Below are 23768 nucleotides of genomic sequence, written 5' to 3'. Positions count from 1 at the left end.
TATCATCTCTATCTCTATCTTTCTCTATCTCTGTCTCTATCTCTATCTCTATCTCTATCTCTATCTCTATCTCTATCTCTATCTCTATCTCTATCTCTATCTCTATCTCTATCTCTATCTCTATCTCTATCTCTATCTCTATCTCTATCATCTCTATCTCTATCCTATCTATCTGTCTGTCTGTCTGTCTATCTATCTCACTACTGTGTTTTAGGCACAGTTCGAGGCAACAGTGTACCAGTAAATATTTACCTCTGAGAAAAAGAAAACCCCCCCCCAAACCCCTAATACGTAACCTCCCCCCCCATATGTGTGGTGAAACAGTCACATCAGGGCTGATTTCAAGCTGCTAACTTGACATCAAAGTGCTTCAAAGTTCCTAACTTTGGGTAACAGAGCCTCACAAGCCAATATAAGCTTTCTCATTTCTCGTTTTTTCACATTCACCCAGTGAGGTAGGCAATAATACTACTACTAACAACTAACATTTGTTGAGCAATTACTACAGGCAGATACTCTGCTAGGGGGTCTATGATCTCATTTTGCAGTCCTCACAACTCTGTAAGTACACCTATCAGCCCACTTTGCAGATGAGCAAATTGAGGCTTTAGAGAAGTACCATAATTGGCTCGAGGTGATATCACCAGGATTCAACTCTTGCACTTTGACTCCCAAGGGCAAACATTCAACCAGACTGCATGCCTCTGCCATGGCTGGGCAAAGTGTAGGTGTTTAAATCTCGGTTTTACAGCTAAGGATAAAGTTTAGAAAAGGTTAAAAAAAGTGACTCACCTCTCATACAGCCAGTTGTTGGTCACATTAGGATTAGAACCCAGTTCTTCCTGACTTCAGCATCTATATTTTTCCAGGTTCTAAGGAGCTAGAGATTAGCTGAATTTAACCAGTTGTTCTCAGAGAAGATGAGTTTGAGGAGGGATTTGAAGGAGAGGAGCCCAGATGGAGAGAGGAGAGAGAGAGAGACACGTATTATTCTTGAGGCAGATGCATGCCCAAAGGGAAGGTGTAGAAGGAAGCACAAGTACTAGCCATCTGAAGGGTTGAGAGTAGGTTTTCTTGGTTGGGTCAGAAAGAGTGAGCTGGAAATGAAGGGGGAAAAAGAGAAAGCCCAAGCAGAGGAGGGTCTGGTTTTGAGTTGCTAAATTATAGGGGGACATGTCATGCTCTTCCAACAGAGCAAGTGTGGAGAGCTGGAGCCAGGGAGGCTGATGGGGCAGGACTCAGAGCTGACCACTGGGGACGAAGTGAGGGATGCGGCCACATGTCTGGGTTGGAAGACTGGGACAGTGGGACTGCTAATACTCTCCCCCAGCCAGTCTGCTTCCATGGGGGAGATGGGCTTTCCAGGCTCCCTAGGGTGCTGCATGTAAAGAAAAGGGCGTCAGACTTGAAATAAGAATGTGGGTTCTAGTTTCAGTGCTTGGCTTTGGGCAATCACACTAATTTCTCTGAGCTTCAGGTTACTCATCTTTAAAATGAAGTAATGGGTGTTAGGACATCTAGCCCAGTGCCTGACACACATGGAACTCCAGCAATCTTTGTTCATTCGCCCGTTTCCAGACACTGATGTCCTTGGGAGAGTGGGCAGCCCCGTTTCCATGATCTTCATAATAAGCCCACAGTCAGGAGTTCTGGCCCAGGCCGTGACTGCTCCTGTTCCACTGAACTCTTCCCAGCAGGGGGTTGACTGAACACGAGTTATGCGCAGAAACGAAGCCAGGGGTTGTCTTTCAGTCTCTGAACATGGATAGAAGAGACATAAGAGATAATATTAGTTATGTGTGTACACTTTTCATCCAAGGCAGAAAAACTCGTGAGTATAAACATTGGAAAAGTTGCTCTCACATCTATGTACCAGTAATTCAATTGCAAGCTGAGAACCCAGGAATATTCATGGGATAGCAAAGCTCTAAATATCCCAATTTCCCTTAACTATCCATCATGGTAAGATCATCTAGGATCTCATTTATCCAACAGCTACCTGCTTAGCACCCTCAGTTACCTAGAATACATCTCAGAACCAAGGAAGAAGTACCCCTTCCTCCATCGTCAAGACACACATACAAACTCATGTCAGCAAATGAGTTGTCAAAAATAGATGCCAGCAAATTCCTGAACTCCTAATGGCTCAATCAACTTACTAATAGAAGAGAACCTCAGTTCTTGGTTCAGACCATTCTTGCTCTCATATTAAATATAATTCCAATGAGAATGGCTATCAGGTTTTCCACCCCGGAAGAGTTAGAAAGGATAGTGTGTCTATATTTCCTATAAGCATATTCTTTGAAAGCAGGAAGAAGGATTTGTTGATTATTTGGTAGTGGACGCAGAAGGTGACAAGGCAATTTCAGAAGTGAAGTATCTGGAGCCATTTGGTGTAGGAGCAAATAGTTTTCCACACTGTATTGGATGTATCTGAGCACAGTCATTCATGCTCCTAGCAAGCTCTTCCAAGTCACCTGGAAGAATTTAAATGGTCCTTAAGATGCCAGGGTATTAGTCTATTCATTTCAGAAAGATTTCTCCAATCTCCTTTTTTTTTTTTTTTTTTAGTTTTCCTTAAAAGTACATCTTGTCCCATGGAAATTTTATATGCATGGAAAATTTCCTCTCCTGGTAGGGTCAGCTGTCTGGGGCATTGCTATAGCATCTTCAGATCCTTCTGATGAGCTATAATGGTGACAACCCTCAGTGTAGAGCACGCTTTTTTTTTTTTCCATCTGCTCTAAAATACTCTCTCCTTGTTCCTTGGTTATGGGATTTGAGGAGCAAGTTCATTTCCACCTTCTGTTCTTCCTTTATGAATTTGTGCACTTTGATTTTAGGATCCCTATAAGGCTCCCTCTTCACAGAATGAGGCAGTTTGATTCTTAAAATCTGTTCTTTCCCATAGGGCAGCCCTTATAGTCATCCAGCTCAGCCAGCTCATTCCACCAGGGTGCCTCTACATTTTGACCAGTGTCATGCCCTCTCTGATCACTTCTCTGAGTCACCATCATTTGCCCAAATAAGTCAACACCTCATTCTTTTTTGCTGTGAGTGTCTCTTCTCATATATTTTTAATTCTTTGTGACCTTCTTGTAAGAGAAATAAAGTTCTTCAAAGGAAAGATTGTTGCATGGTGACTGGCAGCCTCCTTGCTGTGCCTTTGGACTCCGCCTGGCACTCAGGCTAAGGCCAAGCTTCCCCTGAACTGCTCCTATCCCAAGGCTAAACACTTCAGGAGTACTAGAGCCACGCCTTTCTTGCTCAACATAGAGCTCCGCCAAGGGGCAACCTTTTCCTGGCTTCTTTCCATTGTCCCTAGCTGACCCTCTCTCAGAACTGCATGTAATCTGAGCTCTTCCTTCCTTCTCCTACTGATGTCAGACTTGCATTTCTCTCTGAGAGCTCTCCCCAACTACTCTTGCCCCCTTTATCTTTCATAGGCATTTTCCCCAAGAGTGTCCTGCAAATAGAATCCCATCTTGGTGTCTGCTCAGAGAATCAGAACTCATACAGTATGTGATGCACAGTAGATATCAAAAAATGTCAGTTGAGTTAAATTTATTGTGGTTTTATTAGTCATTAGATATAGTCTTCAACAGACCATCCCTCCAGCATGGGGATGCCATAGTTAACAAAGTTAATCATGCAACACTAACAATGCCTCCAACAAGACTGAACACTCTGGGTGACTCAGAATCATCACCACAGATATTTGTTGACTAAGTAGTGAACTCACTGGTATCTCAGAATCTGCTGACATACTAAGCCTATTTACCCTTGTATGAGTGGCCCCAGATAATTGTACTCATTGAGTTATTGTGTGTTTTCTTTAACATAGTTTTATTTTTCTGCCTGTCTTTGTTGTCAGTGTGTTTAAATGCTGGAGCTGGGCTAGACTTCAAAGATCACTCATCAGATCTTCAAAACACATCATCACCAACCACTAGTCAGGGGCTGGGAATTCAGGGTTAGATAAGAAACAATTCAGGATGGCATTGAGCTGCAGGCTGGAAGTGAGGTGGAAGTCTCAGTGATTCTTTTTTTTTTAAAAATTTATTTAATTTATCTTTATTGTTGAGAGTATTACAGGTGTCCCATTTTCCCGCCCCAATTGACCCCCTCCACTTTGCTCCCATCCCCTCCCCAGGCCTTCACCCCGTTATTAACTGTGTCCATGGGTTATGAATATATGCATATAACTTCTTTGGTTAATTTCTTCCCACCCTCCACCCCCCTTCCCTCTTTCCTCTGAAATATGATCGTCTGTTGCATGCGTCAATGTCTCTGGATCTATTTAGTTCATCAGCTTCTTTTGTTCATTAGCTTCTTCTTAAAGAAGACTCTTCAACTTTTCCTGTAGTGCTGGTCTGGTGGTGATGAACTCCTTTAGCTTTTTCTTATCTGTGAAGCTCTTTATTTGACCTTCAATTCTAAATGATAGCTTTGCTGGGTAGAGCAATCTTGGTTGTAGTTCCATGTTTTTCATGACTCTGAATATTGCTTACCACTCCCTTCTGGCCTGCAAAGTTTCTGATGAGAAATCAGCTGACAGTCATATGGATGCTCCCTTGTAGGTAACTAATTGCTTTTCTCTTGCTGCTTTTAAGATTCTCTCTTTGTCTTTAACCTTTGGCATTTTCATTATGATGTGTCCTGCTGTGGGCCTCTTTGTGTTCCTCTTGTTTGGGACCCATTGTGCTTCCTGGACTTGTAACTCTATTTCTTTCCCCAGGTAGGGGAAGTTTTCTGTAATTATTTTTTCAAATAGGTTTTCAATTTCTTGGTCTCGTTCTTCTCCTTCTGGCATCCCAATAATATGAATGTTGGGCCTCTTGAAGTAGTCCCAGAGGCTCCTTATACTATTTTCATATTTCTGGATTCTTTTTTCTTTTTGCTCTTCTGGTTGGGTATTTTTTGTCTCCTCATGTTCCAAATTGCTGATTTGATTCTCAGCGCCCTCTACTCTACTGTTGACTCCCTGTAAGTTATTCTTCATTTCAGTTCGTGTAGCCTTCTTTTCTGATTGGTCCTTTATTACATCATCGATGGTCTCACTTGTTTACCTGATAGTCTTACTAATATCCTTGAGCATCCTTATAACCATAATTCTGAACTCTGTATCTAGTAGCTTGTTCGGTTCTATTTCATTTAGTTCCTTTTCTGGAGTTTTCTCCTGTTCTTTCCTTTGTGACATGTTTTTTGCCTTCACATTTTGGCTGCTTCCAGGAGTTTATTTCTATGTATTAAGTAGAGCTGCTATGTCTCCTGGAATTTGTAGAGTGGCTTTGTGTAGTAGGTGTCCTGTGGGGCCCAGTGGCTCAGCCTCCCCAGTCACCTGAGATGGGCCTTCTAGGTGCTCCCCTGTGTGGGCTGTGTGCTCTTCCTGTTGTAGTTGAGCCTTGGTTGCTGTTGGCATCACTGGGAGGAATTGACCTCCCAGCCAGTTGGCTGTGAGGACCAGCTGCAACTACAGCCAAAGAGCTGCTATGCTGGAGACACCCCTGTGGAGCAGGATTTACTTCAGTGGAGCTTTGGTGTTCACCAAGTGTGCCCCTTGAGTGTCACTCGTGGATGTGGTAGGGTTGTAATCCAGCGTGGTGGAGTCTGACCACCAGGTGCACTGTCTTGGGCCTCCCGGGAGGTGCAAAGTCAGCCTCTGCCAGTACCTTGCCCAGGGCCACCCAGCATGAGTTACACAGCAAACTGTAGTTGGCTGCTACTTGTGCTGGGCTTGGAGATGTCCAGGAGAGGCCAAGTTATGAGCCAATGCAGCTGCCGCTAGTGCCAGGCCTGGGGCCGCTTATTAAGCCGTATGGGGCCCGCTGCTGCTTGTTTGAGAGATTTTAGGAAAGTCCTAAGCATGAGGCTGGAGAGGCCACTTGCACAGAAAAGCGCCTGGAAATGGCCTGGATGAGCTGCAGGTGGGGAGGGGCGGGGCCTCGGGGAATCACGGGGCGGGGCCAGAGGTGTGAGTCAGGTGCTGGCGACTCAAACATGGCACCTGCCTGCCGGCTGGGTGCGGGGAGGACTCGCCACAGGAGCCATGGCTCTGCCAGCTTTTCTGCCCGGGAGGAAGCCGCCTTCCTCCTCTCGCCCGGATCTCAGGCAGGTTAGTTCCTCCCTGAGTGTCCCGGGTCCTTTCAGGCTGCTGCCCGGCGCTGGGCTCAGAGGGAGCGTCCGAGTGAGTCCGCGCCGGGCCCTTTAGAGTTGCTGCTGGGGCTCCTGTAGCCTCTGCGACCCTCAGCCACAGTCCCCGCTGGTTTCTCAGCCCGGAGTTGTGGGGACGTCTCTTCCCGGCCCTGGAGCCCTGGGCTGGGGGCTGCTGTGGGGCTGGGACCCCTCCCTCCTCCGGGAAATCCCTCCGGGGCTTAACTCGTGGCACCGGGTGTGGGCCCGAGGCTGTGTCTCCTGATTCAGCCCCGATCCGCCTGCGTCTCCGCCCCTCCTGCTGGTCTCGGTGCTGCTTCAGCTCTCTGGTTGTGGGGCTTCTGTTCAGCTGGATTTCAGGAGGCTCCGAGTGATGGTGGTTCTGTGTTTTAGTTGTGATTTTGATGTGGTTACGGGAGGCGGCGGGTGCAGCGGTTCCCTACTCGCCATCTTGTTTCTCCTCGGTGATTCTTAATCAGCGCCCGGCACGTGTAATTTTCGGTGAGTCTGTGAGGGTCCCAAGGCTGTGGCAGCCCCACAACCTGATAGGTTGGTCAGTCGCTTGAAGAGCATCACCCCAGATGATGCCAGTGCTCCTCGCCTGATGGTTCTTCTTCAGCCAAGGGGACCAGGTAACTCAGTGGGATTTGGTGCAGAAAGGAAATCCTTCAGGCTGGTGTTGTTGACTGATCACGTCCACAGAGCACATTAATCCACGGTGATCAGGCTGGGGAGATGCTGGCGAAAGCTTCTGAATGTCTCCCTCTTTATCCCTTCCCAACCTGGAGTACTTATTCCATTAACAACAGTTTTAATATCTTCCTCATGTTATGTTTGAAAAAATAAATAAATTTAAGAAAACAATTAAAAAAAAAAAAAAAGAATCCTTCCTCTCTCAAGGTGGGAGGGAGAAAGGTCCAGCTCTCATTTTACGGATAACAAACTGATTTGACAACATTTCTCAGGAGAGCCATCATGAAAAGGAAAACTCACGAAGTTAATATGTAATGACAGCAAAGGGTTCCTTCACAATGGGCAGATATGGATCCAACTGAACCTTTATAGCACCTTCCGGGCCCCATTTCTGAGCCAGTTCATGATGGCAGAGAATCACCTGTACCCCCTCCCGGCTCTCACAGGCGGCTCAAGATTTCTGTGACTAATCACCGTCCTGAAAAAGACATTATTGTGAGCTGACTCTATCAACAGGGACCTCATGCGGCTCATTTAATTGTTGATTTATCCTTATGAGAGAAGCGATGCAGTGACTTGAGAATGGTGCCAGGCATGAGCCTGGAAGAGCACGGGCTTTCCTGCATGGTAGAGTGTAACTGGGGTCTGGGAACCTGGCTCTACTCTGTGCTCTGTCACTAACACTCTGTGTGACATTGGACAAGACATTTAACCTCTTTATGCTTCAGTTATCTGCAAAATGTGATAATAATAAATACTACCTCATTGCATTGTTGTTACAAAGAAGGGCACGACTCTACATGAAAGCATTTGGAAATAATTTGGCACTATATAAGGATAAGAGATAGTGATGGTTAATTTTATTCTGGCACATCCTTTGACAGGATCATGCATTCACCTAGCAAGCATCTTTATAACACTGTGTCTCACAGTATCCCAGGAATTTCATAACCTTCACAACACTATGAGATGTGAACACTATTATTATCATGATTTTACAGATGAAGACAATGAATAACTGAGAAATTAAGTAACTTGCCCAAGGTCACCCATCTGCAGATCCAGGATCCTAACCCAAGCTATCTGCTGTCATAGACCGCATATCTCACCACTCTACTGAGGACAGAATATTCTGGCTTTTCTTCAAACTGGGATTTGACTCAGCAAAGTAGGCCTGGGAAGGGAGGGAGGGAGGGAGGGAGAGAGAGAGAGAGAGAGAAAGGGAGGGAGGGAGGAGAGAGACTCAAGAGGACAGAGAAAGGCACAAGGAGGGGCAGGATCTTCATAGGAGGGGCCATAAGGTGGGGCAAGCAATCTGGTCAGGAAGGTAATGGTCATCCTAAAACACACCTGGGCAGGGAACTTTCTTTAAGACCATCTGTCTTTCCATTCAGTCACCTGGAAGAGAACAGGCAGAGGAGGGAGTTATTGGGCAAACTTATTCCAAGGAGAGATGTCTCTAGTCAGAGGGGCTGTTATCCCTCATGATGGCTAACAGGCCAGAGACCCCCATGCTGGTGCAGGGCCCAGGAGAGCAGCTCAGCATGCGGGAAAGGGCCAGGGCTACTCGCTCCAGTCCTGCTCCCAACATGTATCAGAATTGGGAAAGTATATTAAAAAACATAGTTCTGCCCTTAAGGTATTCACAGTCTAGTGGGGAAGGAAGATGGATAAATAAAAAAGTATACCGTCTTAGTCATGAGAAGTGATTATGTCCTAGGCAAACTCTAGTGATTTCCCCATTTCTTGATATTCACATCCTTGTGTGATCCCCTCTTTTTGAGAATGGGCTGGATTTACAGACTCGCTTCTAATGAATGGCATATGGCAGTATTAAGTGATAGGATACCGCTTTTGAGATTGGGTTATAAAAGGGCTATGACATGTGACACATCTCTCTCTCTCTCTCTCGCTCTGTATCTCTTACATTGAGAGGAAATAAGCTCCCACATTGTGAGCAGTTCTATGACCCCAAGTAGTAGTGAGGAACAGAGGCCTACCCTATAGTGGCCCACGAGGAAATGAAGCCTATTAACAACCACATGAGTGAGCCTGTAAGTGGATCTTTCAGTCCCAGTTGAGCCTTGAGATGACCACAGACCCCACTGACACCTTGACTGTAACCTCAAGAAAGACCTTTAGCCAGAAAACACCCAGTTAAGCTGCTCCCAGAAACTGTGAGATAATTAATACTTGTTATTTTAAGCTGCCACATTTGGGGTAGTTTGTTACACAGCAATAGATAACTAATACATGATAGCACAAAAGTTTTTCCAGAATAGCTTTTGAGAGGAAGTTATAGTCAAATTGATGTTTATATTAACAGATGTTTGCCAAATGCAGGGTGGTATTCCAAACAGTGCAACAGTCATAGAGGCCAGCGAAAACAGTCAAAGTTCGACCTGGCTAGAAAATAAAGGGAGGTGAGGCCAGAGAAGTAAGTATATAAAACAGGCTAAGGTGTTTTGATTACAAAGTCAGGTTCCCCTATAGAATCACTCTCCAGAGATTTGGTTGGTTCACCTGAATGAGGAAGGATGGGAAGGCCAAGAGTCTGAAAATTCCTTGGAATATCGGATCCTTTAAGACTATAAATTCAGCAGCTTGAGCTGCTATCAATTTCAAGGGTAGAGTTCTCTTTACCTCAGGGGCTTTTAGTGCTGGTTTTCAGCACTATCTGTGTGGGCTTACATAAATTACTTAACCTCTCTCAGTCTCAGTTCCCTGCTTTCCTCTCCTAATCATTCTTTGTTGTCATTAATGTTAAAAATAAAGTGTGATGCATGTTTCTTATTGCATGATTATGGGGCTCACTGAAGACTTAATGACATTGTACTCCACCCACAGCCTCTGACATAGATCTGGAGGGCTCCCGGTGGCATTGCCACACTTTATATCATGGATGTGGAAGGTGGAGTCTGGGAAGGACCTTGCCCTCAATCTCAGGCTGTAAAAGGCTCCCACCCCATTTAGTAAGGTTATAATGCAGTGGTTAAGAAGGAAGGCTCTGAAGTCAGAGGCCTGGGTTAAAATAGTGGTTTTCAGCACTATCTGTGTGGGCTTAGATAAATTACTTAACTCTCTGAGTCTCAGTTTGTTCATCTACAAAGCAGGGATTGGAGCAGTGCCAACACCACAGGTTGTGGTGCTGATTAAACAATATGACATGCCTAGGGAGTGCCCATGCACAGGATGCACTTACCAGGAATATCACTTACTATTACTTGTGATGCCTCAGAAGGTTATTTTCCATTCAGATTCATTTTCTTTGTCTTGCCTTTCCCCTGTTGCTGACTGTAGAATAATTATGTGTATTAATTCTGACTCTAAGTCCTAATTATGGTTCCAGCACATTATCAGTAGCAACCAAAAGAGCTGTCTATGTCTACATAGGCATGAGAATCGATATACTAGATGTTCTAGTCACCCACTGCTGTGTAACAATTTACCCCAACCCTAGCAGCTTAAAACAACACGTCTTTATCATGTCCTAGTTTCTGTGGGTCAGGAATCTGGGCACAGCCCAGCAGGGTCCTTTGTTTTAGGGCCTCTCGCAGGCTGCAGTCCCATCTGAAGGACCCATGACCTGTTTCCCAGCTCACATGCTTGTTGGCAGGATTAACTCCTTTGAATGCCATTGGACTGATGGCCTCAATTCCTTGCTGACTGCTGACTGGAGTCCACCCTCAGTTCCTTGCCATGTGGACGTCTCCAGCTTGCTTCATCCGAGCACACATGCAGGAGCCAGAATGAGAGTGCCAACAAGAGAGAGAGTCATGATGGTCTTTTGTAACCTGGTCTCAGACATGACATCCTACCACTTTGTCATTAAAAGCAAGTTACGAGATCCAGCCCACACTCAAGAGGAGGGCATTTCATACGGAAGCAAACACTGGAGGTGATTTGGGCCATGTCAGAAGCTGCCCACCACACTAGGGGTGCCTAGTTTGCTACAGCCAGATGGGCAGGAGTACAGGTGCCATACACACTAACATGAACACGTTAGGATTTTTGGAGTATGAAAGCTCACAGCTCAATGACACTTGCCCCCATGGCAAGAGTCCATGCTCTTTCTCACTCTCCTAATATTTGCAGATTGAGTCAGAAGCTCTGAACCTCACTGTGGGGTTCAAGGCTCCTCACGTAGGGTTCTCTCTACGGGAATGGCTTTTAGAGGGCTGCCAGGGAAAGAGATATCTTACTACCTGCCTAGGGGTTAAGTACCGTGACCTTCTACCCCAAGACCCACCCTCTCCTCACCCCTGCCCAATTATGTGTGTTGTGTGTATATTAACAGGAAAGATCACTTTAGATAAATTAGATGGTTTTGTACTGGGTGATCTTTTGTTATGTTGAAAAATTCTATGAGAACTTTAAATTATTTGATAAAGCTACTTCTGGTTGATTTGCACTTATATCAAAACTGTGGCGTGAATGTAATGAGGGTCATTGTAGGCCTTAGGCCCTTCCGAAGTCACCTGGAGGTGTCCTCAGTGTCATGTTGCAGAAGCTGGGCGAAGCCTTTATGCCTGGGTTAGGGGGTTTCCAGGGGAGGGGGGTTCTGAGGATTTGGTCTGACTCTCTTGGGCCGGTTCTCATGTTCCTGGCTGTGCTCAGCTTCGAATCCTCAATCCTTAGACCTTTTGGTATCTCCTGGTGAACCTCTCTATTGGTCTGTGCTAAGTTACCCCCCATAACCAATGCTGGCTGCTTGTTCACTGAATCTAGCTGTGGAGAAAGCCCCATCCAGCACTGACCCTCTGTGCTCCTGTTTTGTCTCCTCTGCCCAGTTCTATGACTTTCTGAGTACAAATGGTATTTGATCTGGTTCATAGCAGTTCCTAAGGCTTGATTGATTTTTTTGTTATTTGCTAAAGAGAAGTGCCGAAGCAATTGTTATCATGAAACAAGGCTGAGATGTTGGGCATGGTGAGCATCCCTGCCCACCAGAGGAAGGTCGCAGGTTAAGTTGGCCTGTCTTTAAGTCACAATGTTCTTTACCTCCCAGAAAGTCCCTAGTTCTTGGGTTGGTTTTACTTTCTTCTGTTTTAATATCTCATGTCTAGACATCCAGGGGCCTAGTGATACATTACATTGTTCAGCACTTTTAACGTTTATTTAATAAAGCACTTTTAAGTATATTAGGGGGCAGTGGTTTAGAACACAGACTTTGAGGACATGTTGCCTACCTTCAGATCGGGGCTCTGTCATTGCAGGCTGTGTAACCTTGACCAACACCTTCTTTCTGGACTCAGTTTTCTCATATAATGGGGGAAATAATATACGTAAGTCAAGAGTTGTGGGGATAGATGAGTTAATAAATACGACCTGCACATAGTAGGCCTACATAAGTGTTAGCTACTGTTATTATTGTTTATTATTATTGTTACTATTATTATTTACCCTTATGGTCACCTGTTTAGGTTAGTGACATAATCCAAATACCCTGACTCCTAGCTCCTTCCTATGTATGCACTAACTCCAAGCCCTGTAAGTGTGCCCTGCACGCCCCGAGTATTTAAAAAGCTCCCAGGTGCTGTGTCACCTGCATTTAGCATCAAGCCCACTTCCTGGGAAGCATGCTCTCTTCTCAGGCAATCTTCCGCCAGCCACAGCCATCAGTCCTGCTAGGCGCTCGTGTTGCTGTGTGGCCTCTTGTCTGTTACTGCCTCTTTCTCTGCTCGTGCAGGTCCAGCAGTTCTTCCCAGACCATTGGGGGGGGGCAGACCTCAGCACTGCGGGGTGACCCAGAGTGAAGCTGGGAGAATGACCCACTGCCCTTGCCTTGCCCTCTTGACACAGGATTCAGCCAGCCTCCTGCAGATTCGCCTCCCTCCCCCAAGAAAACCCACCCGCCACACGCTGGTGAGCAATGGAGGTCTCACTGGAGAGTAGACCACAGATATAGTTTCACTGTGCGCCATGCAGCAGGCCACCTAATAACACTTCTCTAGCTTACTAGGATTCCTTCCCATACTCCCCTCCCTCAGGTGCCCCCAGCCCATTCCGCCTTCCTATCTATCTATCTATCTATCTATCTATCTATCTATCTATCTATCTATCTATCTATCTATCATCTATCTATCATCTATCTATCTATCTATCTATCTATCTATCTATCTATCTATCTATCTATCTATCATCATCTAATCTATCATCATCATCTATCATCTATCTCTCCCTCCCTGATCCTTGGTATCTTGCCTCATCTCAACCCCCAAGCTGCTTTTTCAGCACAGAAGGCCCCTCCCTAGGGATTTCTCATACCAGCTGTGGAGAAGTTAATTGTCTCTTCAGATGTTGCACAAATCAGGGCTCCCCTCACTGACCAAGTCTAGAGTCAGTCAGTGTTCTTAGCTCTCCTCAATTCTGGACTGTTTTCTAACTCATCAGCTTGTGCTGCAGAATTTGCTCTGTCCAGCGCCAGAGCCCTCCTACCTTAAAGAAATGCCCATGGTATGGTAATCAGGCACCTCCTTGGGGATGGCAAGCCCACGTGGCTGCTGCTGTCTCCATAACAGATCTTCCATGCCTTTGCCCATGCCTACCCATTGAGAATATCCTGCAGTGACAGCATGCTCCCCCCATTAAGACCAGAGCTTATCCAAGTCTGTGCCTTCAGGAAGGTTCCCAGAACTCACAGCCATTTGGAGATCCATTTGAAGGCATGTGACCTCTGGGAGTACTGGGGGTCAGACCACATGTGGCACTGGTAGGGCCCAGCTATTATCTGGCTGGATCCCGTTGTTAGACATCGCTTCTCAGACTGTGCTCCACATATCACCTGAATCTAAATTACCTGTGGAATGTGCAAAGAATTAAATGCCTGGGCTTTCCCAAGACCTACTAAATCAGAGCCTTGGGAGGTAGAGATGAGGAATCTGAATTTTTAACAAGGGCCCCATTAATGCCTTTGCATCCTAAAGTTTGAGAAGTACAGCCCTAGGTTGTAAGCTCCATTCAGGCAAGGATCTTAATTATATTTTTCAAGTAGACAATCTTGGTTCCCCTCTCCCTCCCGCTGGACACATAGGAAGAGTCCATCTCCTAATTTCCCTGCAGTTAGGTGAGACATGTAATGATGTGTAGCTAATGGGCTATAAGTAGAAATAAATTGTGTTACTTCTTGGCAAAACTATGGAAGAACAGGGGTGAGTTCTCCAAGTTCTTCTCTCTTTCCGTCATCTTGGCCCCCTGAGTCGCTCTGTGGAGCAGAGCCCCCTCGCTGAGCCACTGTGGATGTGCAATGTGAGTGAGAAATAAACAGCTGCTATGTTAAGCCTTGAAATTTCAGGATTAATTTGTTATTACAGCATAACCTATCATTATTATCCTCACCAATACACAAGCTATATTCATCATCTTTCAGTTGAATGTTGGACAATTGATTTATTTACCATTAAGAAATTTAATGAGATTTGCTTCAAGCTCCGGTAATGGTTCCTGCTGAAACAATATCTACTGTAGTGGACAGGGCTGGGACACCTACTGTGTAAAATTTAAGGAGGTGCTTACTCATGGGTTTGTGCAAGTACAGTGTCAGCCCTGGAAGTGAGTGCCTCCTTAATTTTACCCTCTAGGTGCTTCTCTTGCCTCAGCCGGGTCCTGACCCTGGCATTGAAAAAGGCCCAACCTATTTATCTAAGCATTGCTGTGGAGAGCACCTGTGTCTTAAAGGAACAAATAAAAATGATTTGTAATCTCACCCCTTCTTCATGCAACAAAGACTTTTTGAGACCCACATGCCAAAACTAGGCACTGTCCCAGTTCCTCGAGGCGGTCACATTCAAATGAGGAGACAGGCCAATAGAGGCAACAGGGTGTGGTTGGTTCTGAGAGCAGGAGACAAGCCAAGAGCTCAGGAGCCTGGATAAAGCAGAGGCTGCTCAACAACACACATTTATTATTCTACAGTTCTGGAGGTCAAAGGTCAGACATGGAGCTCGATGGGCTAAATTCAAGGTGTTGGGAAGGCTGTCTTCTTTCTGGGAGTTCTAGGGGAGAATCCATTTCCTTGCTTTTTCAGCTTCTAGAGGTCACCTGTGTCTGGTGGCTCATGGCCCCTTTTATCTTCAAAGCCAGCAATGTCAGCTGAGTCCTCCTGCTGCCATCCTGGTTCTCTCCTGCCTCTCTCTCCTCCGTGTAAAGATGTTATGATTACATTGGGTCCACCTGGACCATCCAGGATACTCTGTTTATCTTAAGGTCAGCTGATGAGCAAGCTAAATTCCATCTACAACCCTAAGTTTCCTTTGCTAGGTGACCTGACATACTCACAGATACTGAGGAATACAACATAGACATCTTTGGGGAGAGGGTGACATTGTTCTGCCTACTAGAGAGAGTGCTGTTAATGAAAGAGATTCAGTTAAAGGAAAGACAAAGACTGCCATGGTGATTGGAAGAGAGATCACCGAGTTTACTTATTTACCAGCCAACAGAAGACATGCTGGGGAGGAAATTCACCAAGTGGCTCCCTGAAGGGACAATGTCAAGGAATTTTATGTGCTAGGAAAGCAAGGTTCATTGTGATCATGCCAATTAAGAGCTGTAGTTTGCATCCTAGATTCGATGGAATGAGTCCATTGGTTTGTACATGGCCGGTTAAGCAAGTCTCCCTGTATATTAGTCAAGAAAGAGTCATCTAGCTCCATGGAGGGGGTCCTTTCCTGGTCACTCCAAGCCCATAGCTATTTATCAGCTTCAATGGATAGAGCCAGTGTGGTGAAACACAGCACTCAGTACTGCTCCAGGTGTAAAGCTGCTCTTTTATCTATGATTGCTCCCACTTTACAGATGAGGAGACTGAGACTTAAAGAGGTCACATAGCTTGTGAATAGTAGAGCCAGGATTCGAGGCTGAATAGTTAGATACCAGGTCTCCCTTCTTAGCCACTCACTCCAGGACCCAAACTCCAGGCCGGGCTGACACTCTTCTATATCCACCCAAGCCAAGAGAAGAGGCTGCCATGGGGAAGTTAGCAATGGCACTTCCTGGAGGTCAAGAGGCTCCAGTGGGAAAAATCAATGTGTATCCCTGCCAGAAGTTTTGGAAAAATGCATTTCCTGAGTGAACGGGGACATTTGCAGATGAAACTCACCAACCATCAGGCAGTAACTCTAGCAGCAGAAAACATGATCAGCTTCTGACATTAACCTCAGGGCAGGAAGGAGCAGCTCATTAAGCTCTGGCGGGGATGCTGACAGACGCAGACATGAGGCCATGTTTATAAACGACTTACAGTGGGGACCAGTGACACCTCATTACAGGCGCCCATCAAGGGCCTGTTCTTCCCTTTTCATCTCCCACCATCAATCTTCCAGGGCAGAGCCTGTAATTAGGACCTGCATTGACTCGTGATCAATTTGTTTTGTTAGGCAAAGGAAGAACACTGCTGGTTATGTGTACACATTGGAAAGGTTGTCACTTGAAAGTGGGTGGGCGTGTTGGGGGTGAGGGAGGGGGAGGTGCTGGTGATGCACCCAGATTCCTGGCTCTGCCTGTAGCCACAGAAACGTGCCTGAGGGACTCAGTTCCTCCGGAGGGACTATGACAGCTAAGACCCACCCTTCCTCCAGGTGAGCTAGAATATCTGATATTGTCACTCATGGATCACTTAGTATCACCAGCTGCCATTTACTGTAAGTCTGTGAGCCAGACACTGCGTGGTGCATGTGAGTTAATTCTTGCATCAGCCCTGCCAAGTTTCTTCAGTGGAAAAGTGGAGGCTTATTGTGAAAAAGTAACTTGTCCCAGTCAAGAGAGCCCCACAACTATTTGTGAGGTTGTCTTAAATACATACTGTCATTTAGACCAGAAGTGGGACAAGGTCTTTGCTATAGTCCAATGGGTGACTGCCATGTCTAAAGAAAACTGTCATTAATAGGGTGGGAGAGGTGGGCTAGGAATAGCCCCATCCTGGCAGACAGGCAGCCCTGGAGGCTAAGTTGGCTGAGGACGTGTTCCTTCCCTCACCAGCCCCCCGGGGGATTGCTGCCTGGGCTGTCAGCTTGTCTGCCCTTGAGATAAGCGCCTCCTTGGGAAACAGACCATCTGACCCTCTGTATCCAGCTTGTCACACATCTCGATCACACAACCAGCTCCGAGCCCAGGGTCACATGACAGCTGTGTGGTAATGAATTGGCTTCCCCTGTAGATTATCTTTGGATAGATAATGGCTGATTTTGCCATTGCACTTCCCATGTGAATTTAAATGTTGGCATTCGGTGTATGCGTCAGCTTCTGGTAAACTTAGAATGTGAGTCTAACCCCAAGGGATGGTCACACCCATTAGTTCTGGTCAAGGACAGGATCCTGAAATTTGAGACAAAAACTGAACAGCTACACTTAATGAATTCTCCTGGGAAATTTGTCAGTCACCTTTTCTGGGTGACATAGGGTCCTTGTGGTCCATCTAAAAATCCGTGGCTTTTACCTTTTAGTATCAAGGGAGGCAGGGCCTGCTGACTCTGTATCCAGCACTGTCCCTGGCACACAGGATCACTTTCCTAGTCTTGGTGTCCCAGCACAGACTTTCAGGATCTCAGGCTGTGTGCTGGAGAAGATGGAGTGGAGATGGAGGTGGGAAGGAGGGCTCAGAGGCTCTCCTGTCTTGGCACAGGGAGGAAAAGAGCAGGAGTTGGGCTGATTCCCAGCTCCTCTCTCCAAGGAGCAGCCCAGAGGCTGGGCAGGGCCTTTAGAGCCTTTATTCAGGCCCTGAGAAGGATGAGAAAAGGCCCAGGATGAACCCCTAACTAGTACAGTTTGCAATAAAACTCATATATGATGTTTTTCTTATGGAAAAGTCATTTATTCCTGGATCTGGGGAGAAGCCTTGATGTAGGCTCAGACTCTGCCTACAAGTTCTCTGCTTATCCTCCCACTGAGAAGTGGGGTGTGTGTCCCCTTCCCTTGAATCTGGGTTCACCTGAGTGACTCGATGACCAACAGAGCAGGACAGCGGTGATGTTAGGTGGCTGCTAAAACCAGATCATAAGCTTCCTCCTGATTCTCTTGGGACAGTCATGTTTTTGCCCTGAGCCCCCACAGAAGAACACCCAAGCTGCCATGTAGTGATGAAGCTCAGGACACATGGGGTGGCCACGTATAGGTGTTTTGGATGACTGTCCCAACTGGGAGCCCTACTGACTGCCAGCATCAGCCACCAGACATGTGAGTGAGATGCCTCCAGGTAATACCAGCCACTAGTGATTGAGTCACCTGGAGCCACTGAGTTTCTTGCTAAAGCCCCAGGCATGAGGAGCACTGACAAGCCACCCTCCCTCTGCCTTGCCTCATCCCTGACCCACAGAGCATGTGAGCATAATAAAATAGTTGTTTTAAGCCACTAAGCGTTAGGGTAGTTTTTTTATGCAGCAAAATACCACTATAACTGTCTCTAGTTCTGAGGCAGGGAATTAGAGCCATACTTTATTTGAACCGAAAGCAGGACGGTGACACCCACCTCCCAGGGTGTGAATGTGACCGTGTGTATCAAAGCTGCTGGCACGCAATAGGTGCTCAGCAAATCATAGCTCCCATAACTTGCAGAAGGCCCTTCCCGGGTCTCCTGGCCACCGCTTTGCGGAAGACGGGCCTTTACTGCCAAGTGAAAGTAACGTTCACAGGGGCTCCACTGCCTGCTTCTAATTAAAATCATAAAAACCCTGTGAACATCTTACTAACTTCTGCCAGGCTGAAGGCAAGGCTCCTAAGCAGACTTCTTAAAGGGATTCTGACGCTACTTCTGAAACATAAAACTTAAAAAACAAAACCACCCACCAGGCCCTAACTGGAGCCACAAAAACAAAATGTCCAGGCCTCCCATTCCTAGGGCGGTGGCTCTCACACTGCAGGAACCTCATGGGGCGCCTGCCGAAAATGCAGATTTCTGGACCCCAACATCGAGGAATCACTTTTTGTGTGGCCCAGAAACCCAAAATTTGGGAGAAATATCTATTTAGAACCTTTCCCTCCCTTCTTTTTAAATTGTGCTTCCTCTAGTTCATTGCTATAACTGGAGACACCTCAGTGTCCCTCCACCAGCCTGCAGACTGGCAGCCTCGTGACGGCTCCTCCCGCAAGGAAGAGCTCCGAGCCCCCACCGCACACTGAGCAGTGCTCTAGACTTTCCCAGGGCCCCTCCTGAAGAGCGAAGGGGGCCGCACGCACAGCCCGCATAGCGTCCTCTCCCTACCAATTTGAAGACTTGGTGAGCTGAGGTTCCTTTGTAGTTGCTGGTTGAGCAGCTGCCCTGTGAACACAGGCAGCCTCCCCCCGGCCTCTGGAGGATGCTGGGTTTTGCATGAAAGCAGAGCTGCAGCCTGGGAGCTTTCCACTTGTCCTGCGCACCTGACCCCCTCCAAAGGATACTACATTTATGAATGGTTATTGGCCAGGCACTGTTTAAACACTTTCCATGAACACCCTCGTTTTTAGATTCAAGGGCTGAGGCCCCGAAAAGTTAAGTATCTTGCCCAGGGTTACAAAGGTTGTAAGGGGCAGAGCCTGGCTTTGAACTCAGGGTGTCTGGCTCTGAGTCCCTCTCAACCACCCTGTCCCTCTGAGCGCTGAGCCCTGCACCTGTGTGTGGGCTGCCTCCCCGTCGGACCATGTGATCCCAGGGACATTTGCCTTGCCAAATTCTTCTGTATCCCCAGCACTTTGCACAGTGCCTTACCCACAGCAGCCTGGGAGACATTCCTTGTGAAGGAATACCTCTGTCTTGAGGTGTGAGTCATAGCAAAGCTCTAATTCCACTAGAGACCTTTCAGGTGCAGTCAGAGGCATGCCAACTGCAGCAGGAGCAGCTCATGTCCTGAGGCCTGGAGGAGAGTGAGGGACGGAGAAGGTCCCTGCTCTCTCAGCCAGTCTAGAGGAGCAATGGCAGGGGCTGCTGTGCCCAGGATCTAGTCACTGTGTCCCTGAGAGGGACCCACTGGCTATTACTGACACGTCAAAAATAGGGCCAGGAACTGTGAGTGATCCAAAACACAAATGTATGAAAATAGCACTCCCCGTGGAGAAACATCGGCTCAGCCAGGGAGAGGAAAGCCTGCGTGCAGGGCCACCTGCTGAGAACTAAGTGGGAGAGAGAGCGAGCTCCTGGAGCTGCTGCAAACACATTACACAGGAGAGGCCTAGGGATGCAGAGAGATGCTCAGATGCTCAGATCCTATCTCAGCGCCACCAAGGAGACCGGCCCACAGTCCAAAACTGCTGCTCACTCACTCTGGCCAGTGTACCAAAAGTGGGCCCAGTGCTTCCCCAAGCCCTAAAAACTGCCGGTGATGCCAGCAGGTTCCTTTTGGTGGTCCGTGCCTGGGGCCAGAGTGGGAGGAGGGCTCAGCCCCACTGTCTTCGCTGGGTGTTGTGGGAGTAGGCTCTCAGGCGAGGAGTGGGGGCCGCAGTTTATTTCAATGGTGGTCCTGGGAAGCACTCCAGAGAAATAGGGAAGTGAGACAGGGAAGGCAAAGAACTATGAGCAGTCACTCCTGTCCTGCTTTGCCTGGTTTTCAGCTAGGACTGCCCAAGCCTCCATCAGTGGGGTATTGTGACAACAGCCACCTGCAAAACCCAGGCAGGTCCCCCAGGGACAGTGCTGAGGGGCAAGGGAAGGCAGAGACCAGCAGTCAGAGTGGGTGTCAGGCCTCTGTGGGGACTGGTGGCAAACCAACTTCTGATTTTGGGGAGCAGATGAGAGGGAAGCAGGAAGTGAAGTTGCACTGCACACTGAGATTGCATTCTGGATCCCCACCTAGGCTCGTCGTGGGTGCAGATGCACAAATAAAATTAAAATATATCTAGACACCACTTCAAATTTAAGTCACAGTTTCCCCTGGGACTAATGCAAAGTGGCAGAGCTGTTCTCCAGCCTAAGTGACCTGGTGCTCCACTCCCCGGAGACCCATTTCCCAAACTGTCCGCACAAGCAGCTCTTCTGGACACAATCTCCTGGTTGCTTAGCTCCTGCTGGATCTGTTTGACCTGGAATTTCCCTGAGCATCTTTCCACTTGCCAGAGGAGCAGATGGCATTGATTGATGTGTAAGTTTGTGTTTTGAGTCGTTTTTAAGTAACACAAATCTACCTAAACTCCAGCACTGACTGCAGTTTTGCTTCCTAGCATCTGGGGTGGCATTCCCTGGGTGGGCATAGAAGGACAAGCAGAAGCTGGACTTGGCCTGCACAGTTTCATCAGGGAGTCCTGAGAGCTGGAACAGCCCTGGGCTCGTGCACTCCCAGCAAGGGGCCCACCAGGCCTGGGACCCATGTGCTCTGAGTGGACTCTGCTGGGCCTTGTCTGCTTCTGAGCACGGGGCAGATGGCAGACTCTCCTTAGACCTGCTTTCCCAGACCCCAGAGAGGGACTGTCAAGGCAGATGGTTGGGGCCACAGTTGGCTTGGGTGGTTTCTTTTCCTCCTAGGACATCTTGTGGGTCCCAGCAATGGCCTCGAGTTCAGTTACTCTACCTGCTTATTTTTGTGTTTTGGAGAATTTGTAGTTTTGAAGAGCTGCCCCAAGTCTGCTTCTCTCTTTACTCTCTCCCCTCCCACTCCTTCTTTAGTCCATCAGGTGAGTCTTGAACAGGGGGGCAAGTGGTGTAGAAATTTAAAACCAAAGAGGTAAACTCATCTCTGAGTACACCCTCTGCACCTACCTCACTAGGATATAGGTTGATGAGACCTGAAGCTTGGTTCTCAGATGGGCGCCATACTCACCTGAGCCTCCGGTTCCCCCTCCCACCCCACCCCCTGTACCATGCTACACACCAACGCTCTCCCCATACAGGTCAGCCTCAGGGCTCCTGCAGCCTGGAGTCTCCTGCTTCCTTCTTACACAGTGGTCAGGAATAGCAGGCTCCTGTCTCCTGAAAAACCTGGGTCAGTGTCAGACACCTCACCCTAGTTGCTTGCTGGGAGCACCTGTAAATCACAGCAGCAGTTGGCTAACTTTTTCTATAAAGGGTCACATAGTAAATAATTTAGGCTTTGTGGTCTCTGTTGTAACTGTTCAACTCTGCCATGTAACTGGAAAGCAGCCATAGACACTTTGTAATTCATGAGGTGTGGCTGTGTTCCAATAAAACTTTACAAAAATAAGCAACGAGCTGGATTTGGCTTGCAGACCACAGTTTGCTAACCCCTGAATTAGAGCTTGGGCCCTGAGAATAATTATATTGGTTGCAGTCACTCATAGGTTGCATGCCAAACGTCCAGATTCTAGGTCCCATATCCAGAGGTTCTGCATCAGTGTCTCTGGGGTGGGACCCATAAATCTGTACTTTTGAAAATGTCACAGATATTTATGAAGTTCAGCTGTAAGTGCAGTTACAGGTCTTTTCCTTTCACTGCGGGGACAATGATAGCATTGCAGTTGGATCAGAGGCATAGCTGGAGCAGAACTCCAGTCTTCCTCCCAGACCAGGATCCCCTCTGTTTCCACCTGTTCATTTGGGGACTTCTGGGGGCCCTCCCTGGAACACCAGAGGTATGATGAGCTCAGCTTTGGGCATCAATGGGCTCAGACAATGGAACATTTCTCACATCATTAGTTTTCAATTGCTTGCCATTTAGCTCAGGAGGAATTGCCCACTGCACAGTTAAGCCTGGTGGCAGGAATATTAATGTGTCACATGAAGAAGAGTTTGGAGCTCCCCAGAGTGGACGTTAGAGATAAGATACCTTGAAAACACACCCATCTCCTTGGGTCTGTATCTTTGAAAAATCAACCTATTAGAAGACCAGACTGAGTAATTTTCAACTTGAACCCACTTGCTCATACCTTCATTCATTTGATTTTTTCCTTCATGTATTCAATTAGCATTTACTGAGCACTTATTTGGAGCCAGCTCCTGTTCTGGTGTCCAGGAAACAAGGCTGAGTCAGCCATTGACTATGTCTTCACTTTGCTGTGATTCATGTGGCCAAAGAGGAAGAGGGGGGTCAGTCTTCTATCAGAGTTAGGGACCAGTTTGGGGCAGGAGTCTGGGCTGCATCAGGAGTCAGCCTGGGGCCCAGGGTCAGGGGTCAGTCTCTGGTCTAGAAACAGGCTGAAGGTCACTAAACCACACAAGCTACTTCCTTGAGCTTCACTGCCATGAGAGCGTTAAATAATGGTGGACATCCTGGGTGGTCTTTCTCATGACCCACAACATTAATCTCAATCATGATAGATCCATTCCCAGGCACCAGGGCCCTGTGACCTTGATCAAGGCGGGGAAGGGGCTTTCTAGGAGTTTAGAGGGCCTCCTTATCTTCTCATTGCAGCGTTCTTTGCTCACTGGGGTGAGGGCGGGGGGCACAGAGTCTGATCAGAAAGACCCCTTTCTGTAGAACTGGTTTTGGGGTGAGAGCCACTGTAAGATTTAAAGATCAGCCCATCTTAAGAATGAATCAGTTCCGAAGTGGAAAGATGTTTTGCACTTTAGAGAGAGAGTAATTTCATAAAAAGGAATTGCTAATGTGCCGCCTGACCGTGCCAGCGATTGTCGCTGAATATTTTTCCATGTTCAGCTCACAGAATGTCAGAGCTGGAGGGGTCCCCAGGGGTTGTTCTGGGGATTTGTCTTTAAATGGTGCTCTCTGGAACCCTCCATGGCTGTGATGGCGCCTGTAGGTGCTGGGGTCAGGGAGTAAGGGGCCCCTTGTCTGACCTAAGACAGCGGGGCAGTTAGAGGAAGAGTGCATTACTCCACTCCCCGCCCCACCTTCCCCCCACCTCCCACATCTGCCACGTTCCTCTCTCCCCGGGGAATAAGTATTTCTGCCCGATCGGAGGAGACCCACCCAACCCCTCACCAGTGTCCAGGGGCGTTCACCTAAGGAGAGGTGGGAAAGAGATGTGCAGGAGAGGTGCCCTTCGAGGCAGTGGCTGTGTCATCCTTCTCGTGGGCAACCGGGCAGTGAGGGGCGGAGGCTGGC

The sequence above is a fragment of the Miniopterus natalensis genome, chromosome 7, assembly GCF_054644295.1.
Source record: "Miniopterus natalensis isolate mMinNat1 chromosome 7, mMinNat1.hap1, whole genome shotgun sequence".
Taxonomy (NCBI): domain Eukaryota; kingdom Metazoa; phylum Chordata; class Mammalia; order Chiroptera; family Miniopteridae; genus Miniopterus; species Miniopterus natalensis.
Note: the sequence above shows the minus strand (reverse complement) of the source record.